The following is a 16,344-nucleotide window of genomic DNA, read 5'->3' as shown; positions in this document are numbered from 1 at the left end:
CTTACTGTTTACATGGCCGGAACACAGCCCACGTTGCAGTCTTCATCCACCGCAGTGATGAACACCGGATCAGCAGCCGCGGCAGGAGTCCGGCATAAGTCCTCTCCGGCTTGATGGACGCCTGGGCGACCTTGTTGACCGCAACAGTCACCCCTGAGAGGCGGGATCAGCATAATGCGGATGTTGCGAAACTGAAGGACCAAATAACACAGGCAAAGGAGGACCTGGCAGCTGAGGATGCTAGGATGGCTGAAGAATGGCCCGCCTTGGATGCTCAATCACAGCGGATACAGGCACAGAATTACCAGCTCATGCTGGATCGGACCGCATCAGAGGATGTAATGCGAAGGAAGTATCGGTCACGTCTGCCGCCGGTTTACGAAGGGTTAAATCTCTTTCAGACACCAGGCGCTGGGCCGAGCAATCCGGTAGCTGCAAACCGGACGGAGGCGCCTAGGACAGCTCCGGATCAACTACGGATAACGGATCCATCCCGACGAACAGATAACCCTCCGCAATACGTGTCTACACCACCGGGTCACTTCTCGAGCCCTCTGGATAACATGATTGCCGCAGCTTCACGCCTGGCGGCCATTCCGATGGAAGGTGATTCAATAGCAGAAGTTGAAACACGGCGGGCGAGAGATCTTCTCCAAACCACCGTGGTGCAGCAGCAGGCTTATTCATATAGTCGGGATAGAATTCATTCAACCCCTCGTCCGAGCCCAAGTTATAGCAGGCATATGGATGAACCGGAGGTGTCTAGCAGCGTGCGGCATCGCAATGCTCAAGATGTGGTGGATCATGGCAGGGCACGAAGAGATGCCGCTTTGGGTCGTTATCAACCCGCCCCGGTTCAGCCAGCAGCGTCAGTTGACCGAGGCACCGGGCTTGCCTTCAGTTCCTGGGGAGTGCCGTGCCTTATTCCGGCTCTTCGTAATGTGTGTTTGCCCAAAGATTTCAAGGGTCCACGCAAAGTGCCTAACTACACGGCGGATCAGCCACCTGAGGCGTGGGTCGAGAGTTATGACATGGCAATGGAGATGCTGAATTTAGATGAAGCAGCTTGTGTAAAGTACTTCATGATGATGTTGGGGGAACAGCCCGTACTTGGTTGAAAAATCTGCCAGCTAATTCCATCGAGTCATGGGATCAGTTGAAGCCCCGGTTTATAGCCAATTTCAAAGACACGTGCAAGCAGCCCATGTCCATTGTGGATCTGGATGCTTGTGTTCAAGGAGAGAATGAGTCCACAACTCATTGGGTACGCCGGGTTTCAGAATTTTTACACTCGTCCGACCGGATTAACGCTGGTCAAGCGATTATCACACTGGAGCGCAATTGCCGGTTTAAGTCACTGAAGATGAAGTTGGGACGGCTCAAGCACCACTGCAATGACATGGGAACCCTCATGCCAGCCTTGGTAAAGTATGCCGATTCTGATAATAACAAGGATCCCGATTCTGATAATGAGGAACCGGAGAAGGGAAAGAAGAATGGTTGTGCAAAGGGACAGCAGCACAACCAAGGAGGCCATGGGAATAATGGTGAGCGTAAAGCGGATTCAGATTTTGTGGCTAACGCTAATGTGCAGTGCCGGAAAGGTAAACCGCGCCAGCGCGGCGGGGCGATGAATCTGGAGCGTTTGTTGAAACAGCCCTGTTCGAAGCATGGGACCAAGGAAGCTCCTGCAACGCATCTCTGGAAGGACTGTAACATTATGAAGGAGTTCAAAAACACTGATCTTTTCCGGTATGATCAGGGTCCGTCGGGCGGTTCAGGTCCAGGTGTCCATGGTGTCGGCAGTTCAAACTCTGGGTTTCAGAGTAATCATGGCAACCAGAACAACAAAGGTGGTAATAACCAGCAAAATAATCAAGGGAATCAGTAGCAGTCGGGTTACTAGAGTCACCCAAAGCAGTTGAATGGTGGGCAGTATCATGTGTTCACCACTAGTCTATGCAAGCGTGATCAGAAGCTTCACAAGATGGCAGTCAATGTTGTTGAACCGACAGTTCCACGTTATCTGCGATGGTCGGAACAGCCTATTGTGTGGAGTAGGGAGGATCATCCGCCCCGGGTTGACAATCCGGGTCAACTAGCTCTGGTGGTGGCGCCTAAGGTGGGAGGTTATAAGTTCACCAAAGTACTAATGGATGGAGGAAGCAGTATCAATATACTGTATTATGAGACATTCCGTCGCATGGGGTTGACGGATAAGAATCTTAAACCGTCCAACACTGTTTTTCATGGTGTGGTACCAGGTAAATCGGCGTATCCCGTAGGTAAGATCGCTTTGGAAGTTGTGTTTGGTGATGAGCATGACTCTAGGTCTGAGACATTGACCTTTGAGGTAGTAAGAATCCAGAGCCCGTATCATGCGCTGTTTGGGCGGCCGGCTTATGCAAAATTCATGGCAAGGCCTTGTTATATTTATTTGCAGCTCAAGATGCCGGGTCATAAAGGGACTATCACGGTTCATGGAAGCGAAAAATCGCGTTGGATTGCGAGGAAGGTGATGCGGCTTATGCTGAGGCGGTTTGTGCTACAGAAGAGCTAAAATTTTATAAGGAGAATGTTGATCCAGCAGATATGACCCCTCTGAAGAAGCCCACCACTGAGCATGACCCAACCCTGCATTTCAAGCCGGCTGACGAGACTAAGCTTGTTGACTTCGTACCTGGCGATAAGTCCAAGCAGTTCAGCATCAACACCAATCTGGATCCAAAATAGGAAAGCGCGCTCATCGAGTTCATCCGTGAGAACCGGGACATTTTTGCATGGAAGCCTTCTGACATGCCAGGTGTACCGAGGGAACTCGCTGAGCACACTCTTAATATTGATCCGAAGTTTAAACCAGTCAAGCAATTTCTTCGTCGCTTTAATGAAGAAAGACGCAAGGCAATTGGTGAAGAGGTAGCCCGGCTGTTGGCTGCTAGTTTTATCGTCGAAGTGTTTCATCCTAAATGGTTGGCTAATTCGGTGCTGGTTCTTAAGAAAAACGGCACTTGGCGTATGTGTGTGGACTACACAGACTTGAATAAGGCTTGCCTGGCTGATCCCTTTGCTCTCCCGCGTATTGATCAGATCATTGATGTGACGGCGGGTTGTGAGCGCCTGAGTTTTTTGGATGCTTATTCAGGATATCATCAGATCAAGATGGCAGTTAAGGACCAGGAGAAGACAACCTTCATCACTCCTTTTGGAGCCTTCTGCTATGTTTCTATGCCCTTTGGGCCCAAGAGTGCTCAGGTAACTTATCAGCGTTGTGTGCAAAATTGTCTTCACACGCAGATTGGGCGTAATATTCATGCTTATGTGGATGACATTGTGGTAAAATCCAGGAAGAAGGAAACACTGATCGATGACCTCAAGGAGACCACAATCTTCGGATTTACAAGATGATGCTTAATCCGGATAAATGTGTTTTTGGTGTTCCGGCAGGCAAGCTTCTCGGGTTTCTGGTATCCAACAGGGGCATTGAGGCTAACCCAGAAAAAATTAAGGCAATCACATCCTTGGCTAAACCGAAGTGTATCAATGATGTTCAGCGTCTCGCAGGTCGGATTGCAGCCCTTAGCCGGTTTATCAGTCGTTTGGGAGAGAAGGCAATTCCTTTGTATCAGATGTTGAAAAAGACGGATGACTTCGTCAGGAGTGACGCAGCCAATGCGGCCTTTGAGGAGCTAAAGCGGCAGTTGGTTGAACCGCTGGTTCTTGCAGCCCCAGTTGATCATGAGCCTTTGCTGTTATACGTGGCTGCCAATGCCCGAGTGGTCAGTGTGGCAATTGTGTTTGAGCGTAAAGAAGCTGGGAAGGAATATCCGATTCAACGACCTGTATACTACATCAACGAAGTCCTGATCGAGTCAAAACAACGCTATCCACATTGGCAGAAGTTGGTGTACGGGGTTTTTATGGCCAGTCGAAAACTGAAGCAATATTTTCAAGGCCATCCAATCACAGTGGTTAGTTCTGCCCCTTTGGGCGATATAATTCAAAACAGGGAAGCAACTGGCCGGGTTGCAAAGTGGGCAATCGAGCTTGGACCACACGGTTTAAAGTATGTACCTCAAACAACCATCAAGTCTCAGGCTCTTGTGGATTTTATCAATGAATGGACCGAGCTGCAAGCACCGGAAGAAAAACCGGATAATACGTACTGGACCATTCATTTTGATGGATCCAGGCAGTTGGAAGGCTCGGGGGCTGGAGTTGTCCTTACTTCCCCTCGATGGGATAAAATTTGCTATGTCCTCCGCTTGACGTTTCCTTGTACTAACAATGCAGCTGAGTACGAAGCTTTACTCCATGGTCTCCGTGTGGCCAAAGAGATGAACTTAAGTCGAGTTTGTTGTTTCGGAGATTCTGATCTGGTGGCTCAACAAGTTTCTGGTACTTGGGATTCTAAGGATCCACTCATGGCGGCTTACAGGCGTGAGGTGGATATTGTGGCGGGTCATTTCAAAGGGTATCATGTTGAGCATATCGATCGGCGCAAAAACGAAGCAGCAGACGCTTTGAGCCGGCTTGGATCTCAGTGTAAACCGGTACCTCCTAACACCTTTTTAGATATCTTGCATAACCCATCTGTTAAGGTGCCTACAGAAGAGGATTTGGCTGTTCCGGATCCGGAGGCTCAGTTGGTGGCCGCTTTACACGTTATACCAGATTGGATGGTTCCATATCTGGCGTATATGAGCCGGGGCGAGCTACCATATGATGAAGTCCTGGCTTGACAGATAATCCGGCGGTCCAAGTCAATGGTTATTCACAATGGCGAGTTACACCGCTGTAGCGTTTCGGGCGTATTTCAGCGTTGTGTTTCTCCGGAAGAAGGCCAAGATATCCTACGGGAAATTCATGAAGGGGATTGTGGTCATCATGCCGGTTCAAAGTCCCTGGTTGCAAAAGCTTTTCGTCATGGGTTTTATTGGTTGACAGCTCATGCTGATGCGGAGGATCTGGTAAAGCGATGTGATGCTTGTCAAAAAATTTCATGCAGAGCTCATATTCCAGCTCAGGAACTATGGATAATTCCTATTACTTGGCCTTTTGCTACTTGGGGGCTTGATATGGTGGGACCCTTTAAACGTTCCCAGGACAAGAAGCCTGTTGGTGGCAGTTGATAAATTCACCAAGTGGGTTGAAGCGGATCCTGTTAGCAAGTGTGATGCAGCTACGGCGGTTCAATTTCTCAAAAAGATTATCTTCCATTTTGGCTTTCCACACAGTATCATCACGGATAATGGTACCAACCTTTCCAAAGGTGAGATGGAGGATTTCGGTCAGAGAGAGCACATCCGGCTTGACCTAGCATCTGTGGCACACCCTCAATCCAACGGTCAAGCAGAGCGAGCTAAAGAAGAAATTTTAAAGGGTCTTAAACCCCGGCTCATGATTCCCTTGAAGCGGACGCCGGGTTGTTGGGTGGAAGAATTACCTTCTGTGTTGTGGAGTATCAACACCATCCCCAATTGATCAACAGGTTACATGCCTTTCTTTATGGTATACGGGGCTGAGGCGGTTCTCCCAAGTGATATACGTCATGACTCGCTCCGGGTTGCTAATTATGTTGAAGCGGACAACGAGAAAGGTCGCCAAGAGGCACTGGACCTGTTAGATGAAAAACGAGATATGGCTCTGGCTCGATCGGCGGTTTATCAACAAGATCTACGGCGTTATCACAGCCGCCGGGTTAGGACAAGAACCTTTCAAGAAGGTGACTTGGTGCTCCGGCTCATCCAGGATCAGACCGACATGCACAAGTTATCCCCGCCTTGGGAAGGACCCTTTGTGGTCAGCAAGAACCTGCACAACGGATCATACTACCTCATTGACGTTCGAGACAACTCACGCAACTCTCAGGAGGAGGCCCGGCGGCCATGGAACATAGCTCTCCTCCGGCCTTATTACACTTGAGCCATAGGCTCTTCTTATGTACATATTTCGACAATGTATATATTATGATCAATAAATAAATTAGCATCCTTTCTCTAAGCGGGGCCTCTGCTATTTTTTCTCAAATATCCTTTGAGTTACATGGGGGCTTAAGCTGACAAAGCGGAGTACTACCTGTTAAACCGGCTATCAAGCCACAAAGCTTGGGAGCTTCACACCCAAGGGGCCAAAGAGAGTCTGGTTGCTATGCACAACTCAAACATAGGGACCCAATGAGCACAGCTCATCACGTTACTTGGGGGCTTCTTGTGTCAAATAACAAGGAGTTTGAATGGACCCTTGTAGCTGGGTATCAACCCATGGCTTGGAAGCCTGGTATATTTACCTAAAACCCCGGGTTAACTTGCCTTCATCAAGTAAGACACTCCTATCCGGGTCATCCTGGCCCGGCCCTCCAAACGTTTGACAGTTACTCTCATTGAGACCCTGCACTTTTCAAAGTTAAAACGGTGATTGGTTAGTTGGAGGTCCATCTTAAAAGGCTTTGTTAAATGGTTCAACTCAGCGGCCTGGCAGCCCACAAAAAGCCTCGCATTTGGGCCTGGCAGCCCTCAAAAATCCTCGACTACACGGTTTTATTTGCGTTTTGACTGAATTTTATGTTAAACCGATTTTCTTGGCCTGGTCAGTCATTTTATTAGCATGGTATTCTTTAAACCGGCTTGGTTTGCAACTACACGTTGACAGACCTTATTCTTAAACCAGAGTTTGTTAACCCGGCCTGGCGTTGACTACCAGTCACCAGCTTTGATCATCTGGTGTGCATCATCACCCGGTATGACTTACTATACAACATCAGTACATGATGGGGTTATACAAAGAATTTCAGATTTGGGTTTTCACCCTTATTACAATCAAAGTTAACCAGCCAACTCAACAGGGATATTACATCACACGTATGAATCATTTCATATTTTTACGGTCTTATTATCAATCAGCCCTTTTCGTGGGCATTATGACCCGTCCGACGGTAAACCGCCAGGACCTTGTTTCTTTTTATGCACACACGGGAGTTGCATATTATGATGGCAACATATCTGAACCAAAATTGGCATTGACATGGCGGATCACGTAAAGTATCTCCTCCTGCATGATGGCAGCAGATCAAAATAGTTTTTGCTACCCTATTACAAGGCATTCAGAGGCCCAAAATATGGAATTGTTTCACAACGGACAGTTTCTGACGTATCAACTGACTTGACGGATTAAGCTTCATCACCGGGTTGATGTGAAGTAGATGGGTCATCTGGCGTCGGTTCAGCCTCCTCCTCCCCATTCAATGGTCGGAAGTCATTGGTGGTCCAGTCAATCCGGGTTAAAGCCTGAAAGACAGCCTCTTCACTTATAAGCTCAGCCAGATCAACGTCAGAGGCGTAAGTGTGCTTACGGATTGGTGGAACAAGGTTCTGCACTTCAGGAATAACAACTTCAACTCGTTTGTTGTTTGCGTCGTAGAAGGATCGGTGAACCGTCAGGTTAGCCTCTTCTGCCAACTGACTCCCCAGAGGATGCATCTCCCTTGTTACCTGTTTGAGGGCGTCGTTGTCAAATGCTTCGCCGTTTTCTTGTGCACTGGGGAAGCCCTTGGCTATATCAGCCGGATCAAGATCAGCTATCCATGCCTTGGCTCGAGTCAGTGCTAGTAAAGCGCCAGCCGGGGCAGCGGATCACTTCAATTCTTCTATCTACGCTGGCATCATAGATAGCCGGTCCAGCGTGTCCTTGATCAGTGTTGGAGCCGCATTATCATAAGAAGTGGCGCAGATAACCCGTTGGACGCTGGTATACAGCTGTTCAATCAGCGTATATGCGGCCTTGAGTTTCTTCCGCATATCAGAACCCAGATGAGCAATGCGCCTACCTATAGCGGTTTAAAAAGTTCATGTTAAACCGGAGAAAATTTCAAAGCGGAATATTTATAAAGCCTTGGTAAACAGTTCTTACCAAATATTGCAGAGGTCATGGCATTGACTTGGCGCTTTAGTCCAGTGCTCTTCCGTCGCCGGTTTAAGAGCTGATTCAGCGTCTTCCGCCCGCTTTAGCAATCCAGCCTTTTCAGTATCCCAGTTGGCCTGCTCAGATTTGAACCATTCCTTGAGCTGCTCCATGGTGGTTAAGGCGGTTTTCAACTCATCCTTGGCCTTGGTGGTTTCTGCTTGTTGAGATTTCAGATTTTCTTGAAGGTCAGCAATTTGTGAGACTTGTTGGCTTATCTCACTCTGCAACAGTAAGAGAGCATGTTAATATCTTTGTTAAAGTCCCAAGCATCTAACCAGTTATACACTTGGCACTTGGGGGCTAATGCGGATCATTTTTATGCTGATTATTGAAGTCCCAAGGATTAATACAAGTTTTAATCATGGCACTTGGGGGCTAATGCGGATCATTTTTATGCTGATTATTGAAGTCCCAAGGATTAATACAAGTTTTAATCATGGTACTTGGGGGCTAATGTGTGTTTGATCAGAAAATACACAAGGAAATTTCATAAAGTACAGTATGGAATATACAAAGTCCCGGTTTGACTTTCTAAAGACAAACCGGCCCTTTGGGGGCTACAATGCAATGAAGGTACAGAGCAAAGAGCAAAATTGTTTACCTCATAGCGTTCCTTCATTAGATTTACTAAACCGGCTTCATAATCACGGCTTGTGTAAAGCCGGTTCAAGAAGCCGGAGTGAAGGTCTTGAGCAGAAAGATTGATATAAGCTGACAAATCAGTTTTCTCCTTCCCGTTGCTCATAGCAGCAAATTCATCCTTGGCAGTGTGCTTTGATAGAGCAACCGGATTACCAGGGGCGGTATATGCGGAACCAGTAACAACAACGTCATCATCTTTGGCCGGACTGGATGAATTGACATTCTTAATAGGGCTTGGCGCCTTGGTAGCAGGGCTTGGCGGTTTGTTTGCCGGGCTTGGCTGATCAGCAGTTGAGCCTCGCTGTTCCACTGTTGTACTTGGAGGAGCAGGAGGATGTGAAGTATCAACCTCTACATTCGGTTCAACCCCTGGCGGGTTAGCATCAGCATCTTGGTTTTTCCCAGCAGAGCTGTCTATAGCAACTTCAGGGTCTTCGCCATTATGCTCTGGAGTCTTCTCTGGATCAACATCAACAGTAGGGTTGCTGGTCTTGGCTTTCTTACTTAATCGAGCCTTGGCACTACAACATCAAAGGTTAGAATATGGTAAACCGACAAATAAAAGAAACAAATTAAGGAGTAATATACTTAACGAGCAACGACTTTTAGAGGAGGCAGCTCAGTGGTTGATGAACCACCAGACGAATTGGAAGAAGCCTGGTAATTCGGGTCAGACAGATTGAGAGGGCATCGGAAGAAACCTTTCAAAGGATAACGCTTTTCAGGAGAACAAGTCACCTCTGGACGATGTTTCCGGGTTGGCGTATCAGCTAAACCAGACGACGTGATTTGTTGACCGCTATGCTGGGTTGTGCGACGTTCTTCAACTTGCTGTGTCTCCAAAGAAAATTTTGGATCCAAATGAGCAAGGGGGTGAGATTGTTTTACTTTCCGGACTATGCAGCGAATTCTTTGAACCGGTACAAGATCTGAATTGGAAGAAAGAAAGATTACCTCAACATGTTCTGCATGGCTGGCCTCAGCATCATCCTGGGAATAGTAATTGTCAATAAGATGAACGAAAAAAGAACCAAGTGAGTCAAGTTCTACCTCAGCGTCTGATTCTTCATCTTCTGGCGGATCAGAAGACTCGGTGGTTTTCTTCTTGCCAGCTTTCTTGGTGGCCTTGGTCTTTGCACGAGGAGCCCGGGCCGGTTTAGTCCATTTCCAAAAGGAGCTGTTAGCCTGAAACTAAGACATGGAAAGGTTAATACACAGTCCATACGGAAGCAAATCAGTAAAGTATTTAGATGAACTTTACCGCTGGCGGTTTATTAGAGACGCAAAACGGAGCCAACCCGGTTTGGCTACATGCAGAGATCGGTTCATCAAGCATTTTCTTCACCAATTCAGTAACTTCAAGATCGGTTATTACTAATTCGTGATATCGTTGAGGGTCTTTGACATCACCAATATATTCATGCATCAATCCGGGGCGGCGGCGTAAAGGTAAAATGCCCCAAGAAACCCAGCAGCGGACAAGATCAATGCCAGTTAAACCGTTGGCCATTAGAGCTTGGAGCTTGGTGAGTTGAGGTGCAAAATTCTTCCGTTCTGCGGCGGTCAAGCGTAAAGGTAATGGGTGGCCGTTGCTAAGCCGGTGAGGGCGATAACCCGACAAAGGATTTTCTCCGTCAGGGGCAGTGTTCCGGCAATAAAACCAGGTCTGATTCCAATCTTTAGGATGGCTATGATGTTTTGCATGAGGGAAGTCAACTTCTTTCCTTTTATGAATTGAAACGCCGCCAAGCTCTGTGTTGGGACCATCTGAGAATTCCGTACGGCGGTTTAAATGAAAGAAGTCCCGAAATAGCTCCACGGTTGGCTCTTCTTGAAGATAGACTTCGCAGAATACTTGAAAGTTGCATATATTGAACACAGAGTTCGGACCAATATCTTGCGGATGGAGTTGGAAGCTTGCGAGGACATCCCGGAAATTTTTTGATCCGGGCGGACTGAATCCCCGGTCTAAATGTTGCATAAAAACAATCACCTCTCCTTCTTGAGGTTCAGGTGGACATTCCGATTCCGGAACTCGCCAGTGGAGAACTCTTTTTGAGGCTAAAACACCAGTGGTGACATAACCATTGATTTGTGTTTCCGTGATCCGGGACGGAACCCAATTGCAAGCAGAGAATTGTTTCGCCATTCCGTAAGGGGGGAACTGAAAGGAAAAACAAGTGCCGGTTTTACAATTTACGGTTTAAGGTGTACAATTCAGTGTTAAACCGGAGAAAAATTCTATGCAAGGTTCAGTTGGCGGTTTAAGAGAGGGCTAATGATATATGGTGGATTGACTATCAAAGGTTAAACCGCCCATAGGCAGAAGGGCCAAGATTTAAAATTTCTACTAAGTGTTGACAGAAACAGGTTTCACACAATGCTCAAATTTATTTGGATCTACCGCACATCTGTAAAGCAATTTTTTTCGGTGATCTCTAAAGGCGTTAAGCAGAACAGGGAAGGTCGTATATTCTACAGAAGAAAAGGAAGATCTGCTAGCATTAAAAACGGATGCGGGATAACTACTGCATGGGATCTACACTGCTATTGGATCAAAACTACCGCGGTAGAAGGAAGGACGAAGAAGAGGAATGAAGAACTGAATAGATGAGCTCGCGAACCCTAAACACAGATCTAAAGATGAAGGAAAGAGGGAACTTACCGCTGCAGATTTACTGCGGAGGGGTGCGACGAGTTTCCGATCTGTTTCAGGTTGATGCAGTGGCCTTTGTCGATGCAGTTCTCAAGGGTCGTGGACGGCGGCGGAGCTTCAGAGCTTGGGCGTCGCGAGGAAGAAGAAGGCACAGAAGGGGAAGAGAGAGAAGGGCCCTCGGGCCTTATTTATAAAGGAAAGAATAAATGGCAGGCGCGAGAATCAAGGAGCCTAAAGCGGCAGAATGGGTGCGCCTGTCGCCTCGATTTTCGGGATAGCCATTAAGTGAAGGGAATCTTTTTAATCTTTTTATACAGAGATGATGTCATGATGGACCGTTGCTGTGTTCAGAAGATGATGTCACGGCGGTTTACAAAATTTACAGGAGAAGACAATATGGCGGTTTACGAAAATACAAGAGGACGCCTACAAGATATCTTTGAAGTATTGAAGATTGACATGAACAAATTCAAACCAATCTGGGGCCTAATGTTGAGGATATAGCTACTGAGTGTAAACCGGCCAGGAGGGCCCGGTTCACCCTCGACTATGCTGAAGCCTATGAAGATCCAGAAGATGGCGTTTTACTAACGAAGCTTAGAAGCCCGCAGCCCAAAGGCAGTTTAGGGCCCATAGTGGTAAACCACCATGACTATGTAAACTTGTAATATAAGTTAGGAAAGGAGAGACCGAGCTGGACACTTTGTATGAGTCGGCCTCGGGGCTCTGTAGACCGGCCGGGCGTCAACCTGTGTATATAAAGGGACGACTCGGCGGCGGTTCAGGGACAACAGACAACAACTCGAGACCCAGGCAAGCGTATTTCGCTCCCTGGTCATCGAAACCCAGTCAATCCCATCACAACTAGACGTAGGCTTTACCTTCATCAAAGGGGCCAAACTAGTATAAACTCATGTGTCCCTTGTCTAGTTTAACCCCTTCAAGCTAACCCGTTGCGATGGCTCCACGACTAAGTCCTTTCATGAGGACATCTGACGTGTTAATTCCATGACAGCAAGTCTCCCAGATCCTTGAGAGCAAACTCAGCACTCAAATCCTTCAACATCCTGTCACTGCCTCAACAGATGAACTTGTGACAATAATATCATCAACACAAATGAGCACAAATATGGATGTATTGAACTTGTTGTAAACAAACAGTGACGTGTCAGACTTGGAAGAAACAAAGCCAAGTGCTTGCAGTTTCTGACTGAGGCGTGAATACCACGCCCTAGGAGCCTGCTTCAATCCATAAAGAGATTTATCAAGCTTACATAAGTGGAAGGGTGAGTTTTTGTCGACGAACACAGGATGTTGTTTCATGTACACTTCCTCCTCCAGAACACCATGAAGAAACGCGTTCTGTACATCTAGCTATCTAAGGCTCCACCCCCTGGAAATAGCAATAGATAGGACAAGACGGATAGTAGCAGCTTTAACAACGGGACTAAAGGTGTCCTCATAGTCTATGCCATACCGTTGCTTAAAACCTTTTGCTACCAGTCTTGATTTATAGCGATCTATGGTTCCATCAGATTTTCTCTTAATCCTGTAGACCCACTTACAGTCAATTAAATTTTTACCTCGTGGTGTGGGGACCAGGTGCCAAGTTTTATTTTTCTGAAGTGCCATATATTCTTCTTCCATAGCCTTCTTCCAACGAGCATCTCCAAGTGCTTCATCTAGAGAGTTTGGTTCTCCTGTAGAACACGCTAGACCAAATTTGGTTACATGCTTGTAATTGATAGGCTGGATTACCCCTTTCTGAAGGCGTGTATGTGGCTGAGGAGGAATTGGTGCAGAAGATCCGGCAACTGACGATCCCAGCAATCCCGAGACAGATTCCCCCGGTGCAGCAAGATTTTCTGCGGCATCTGAAGCAGACGGAGTGGAAGGAGGCGGCACAGAGGATCCTGCGCCGCATCCCGAATGGGCAACCGGCCCATCATGCTGCAATGATGGCGCGGGCCTGATCGGAACTGCACCGGATCGCGCGCTTGCGTCCGTAGCAGCATCGGATCGACCACCTGTTGGATCCGCGCAGGAACGTGGGCGCAGGGTGTAGTGGCACGGACCACCAGCAGGCCAGCGAGCCGCACTGGGCCGCGTGGGTGTGGATGATTGGTGCGGGCCAGGTGCCGTGTCAGAGCCAGCCGCACCAGGCCACGTGTCGATCGCCGGGTCGACAGCACCGCGCCTGGCAGTAGACGGCGCGGGCGACGCGGTTTCTGTGGCGCTGGCGTTCTGCAGCCGCGCCGATCCTGAGGAAGATTGGCTGCTGAGCCGCTGCAGCCCTGATCCCGAGGGAGATATGCCCCCCAACACAGGACACATGAAATCATGCCTGTTGCGGGCTGTTTCTTCACCATTTTCAGTAGTTTCTTTTCCATCTTTTTCCTGAGATGTATCTGCATCATCACAATTCTCATGCAGACGGTTATGAGGATTAGTCAACAAAGGATCATCACAATTATTTTCCCCATGCTCGAGACCGGTAAGATGAGACGGTAAGAGTAAGATTTCTTTGCAAAGTAGGGCACCGGCGTTTGGATGGAGATCGGCAAAGGGGAATTTTGTTTCGTCGAACACGACATCACGGGAGATATAGACACGTCCGGTGGATATGTCAAGACACTTCACCCCTTTGTGTTGAGCACTATATCCGATGAAAGCACACTGTTTTGAGCGAAATATGAGCTTGTGATTGTTGGATGGCCTGAGATTGGGGCAACAAGCGCATCCAAACACACGGAAAGTTGTGTAGTCTGGTTTGACTTGAAGAAGCCTTTCAGTGGGTGTTTCATTATTAATGACACGACTAGGAAGTATGTTGATAAGATGGATGGCGGTGAGGAATGCCTCATCCCAAAATTTGAGGGGCATGGATGCGCCAGCTAGAAGAGCAAGACCAACCTCTACGATGTGTCTGTGTTTGCGTTCTGCAGACCCGTTTTGTTGGTGAGCGTGAGGGCAAGAAACATGGTGAGATATGCCAAGTTCTTGAAAGGAGTTGAGTTTTTCATACTCCCCGCCCCCGTCGGACTGGACGGCTATGATTTTGCTATCGAATTTTCGTTCAACGAGAGCTTGAAAGTTTTTGAAGACTTGGAACACTTCGGATCTTTTCTTTACAAGATAGATCCATGAGTATTTGCTATAGTCATCAATGAAACTAACGTAATATGTATGTCTACCAACAGAGGAGGTTGCAGGGCCCCAAACATCAGAAAAAATAAGTTGCAATGGTTTGGTAGAGATACTAGTAGACACGAGATAAGGTAGTTGATGACTCTTAGCTCGCTGACATGAATCACAAATTGTTTCGACATTGTGCTCTCGAACAAATGGGAGCTTATTTTTCCTAAGCAATTTTTCAACTAAAGAAAAAGATGCATGTCCTAAACGATCATGCCATCGTGTTGACGAAAGTTTGGTGGCACTAAAAACTTGTTTATTGAGTCTTCGAATCTCCGGAATCAACGGATAAAGCCCACGAACGCATCTACCTCGATACAACACCTTCCTCGTTGCCTGATCCTTGATCAAAAAGAAGAAGGGGTGAAACTCAAGGAATACATGGTTATCAATGGCGATGCGATGAACGGACAGTAGATTCATTGAGGCACTAGGAACATGCGGAATTTTTTGAAGATGAATTTTTCTATGAGGGGTTTTAATAATTGAATGACCAATGTGACTCACCTTCATACCTTCTCCACTAGCAGTGTGGATGTGATCTTGCCCGCGGCATTTCTCCCGCATGGTCACCTTCTCGAGTTCACCGGTGATGTGGTTCGTGGCTCCACTATCCACATACCAGTTTGTGTCCACGCCGTATGATCCATCTGCTGCACCCGCCATCTTCTCATCTTGAGATGAATCCTCATCTTCATCAAACCTGTACCAGCAGTCCTTGGCTGAATGGCCAGGCTTGCCGCAGATATGACAGCGGATGGCGTCAGGGCGCTTGGTGGAGTTGTTGCGGCGGCCCCTGTTGTTGTTGGAGGAGGGACGACCGCCGCCGTTGCTCCTGTTCCCGCGTGAATCGCTGCGAGGGTTGTTGTAGTTGGTTCCTCCTGCACTTTTGCCTTTCCCGCGCGGCGGCCCGTGGTAGCGTGAGCCACCATTGCGGCCGCGCATGGCGACGTTGGCAGATGACTTGAAGCCGCCGTTTGCACCCTGGAACAAGGCCACCCTCTGATCGAAGTTACTCATCTGAGCATACAATTCGTCAAGGGTGACAGGCGAGGTGCGGGCGTCGAGGACGGAGACGAGGGGCTGGTATTCCATGTCCAAGCCGGCAAGGATGTAGGAGGTGAGCTCGTCATCGTCAAGGGGCTTGCCTGCCGCGGCCAGTTCGTCGGCGAGGGAGCGCATGTGCGCGAAGAACGCCGCGACGGACTGAGTGCCCTTCTGGGTGTTGGACAGCACGGCGCGGATGTTGTTGATGTGTGACAGCGACTGGGATGAAAACATGTTCACCACCGCTGTCCACAGCTCGTGGGCATGGGCGATCGATGTCACCTGCACGAGCACCTCCTTGGAAAGGTTATTCAGAAGGTATCCTAGTACCTGTTGGTCTTCCCGGAACCAGATCAGGTGAAGGGGGTTGGGTGTGGTGACCTCCTTCCCGTCTTTGTCCTTGTTGACGACGACCTTGGGCGGCTCCGGCGTGCTGCCATCCACATAGCCGAAGACGCCAGCACCACGAAGCTGAGGCGTGATCTGTGTCCGCCAGAGGATGAAGTCGGTGCGGGTAAGCTTCTCGGTGATCTAGCTAGAGAGACCAATGTTGGTGGTGGAGGACGAGGCCATGGCGGAAGCTTTCTGGTGGCTAGATGCGATGGAGGAGTTAGGCTCTGTATACCATGTGAAATAGAATGGTTGGAACGTCGTACCCTGTTCTGGGCGACGGCTTCGTGTTATAAAGCAGGGTCGCGACTCCCTCATCGCATACAGGAGTTTGTTCAGATTACAACTTGTAGTGCAAGGGATAGACTAGGAAGTTACAGAGAGATAAGATCGAATCCTAACATCGTAGCTATCTGCGGTACGCCAAGGGGTCAAGGCCTCCTTGGTACGTACGT

At 48.2% G+C, this 16,344-nt stretch overlaps 1 pseudogene; it reads right to left on the bottom strand.

Moving 5' to 3' along the window:
• Positions 1–15,456: 15,456 nt before the first annotated feature.
• LOC123151287 (uncharacterized) lies at positions 15,457–15,595 on the bottom strand (annotated as a pseudogene).
• Between the last annotated feature and the right edge of the window lie 749 nt (positions 15,596–16,344).

The sequence above is a fragment of the Triticum aestivum genome, chromosome 1B (assembly GCF_018294505.1).
Source record: "Triticum aestivum cultivar Chinese Spring chromosome 1B, IWGSC CS RefSeq v2.1, whole genome shotgun sequence".
NCBI classification, from domain to species: domain Eukaryota; kingdom Viridiplantae; phylum Streptophyta; class Magnoliopsida; order Poales; family Poaceae; genus Triticum; species Triticum aestivum.
Note: the sequence above shows the minus strand (reverse complement) of the source record. Positions and strands in the feature narration are given on the sequence as shown.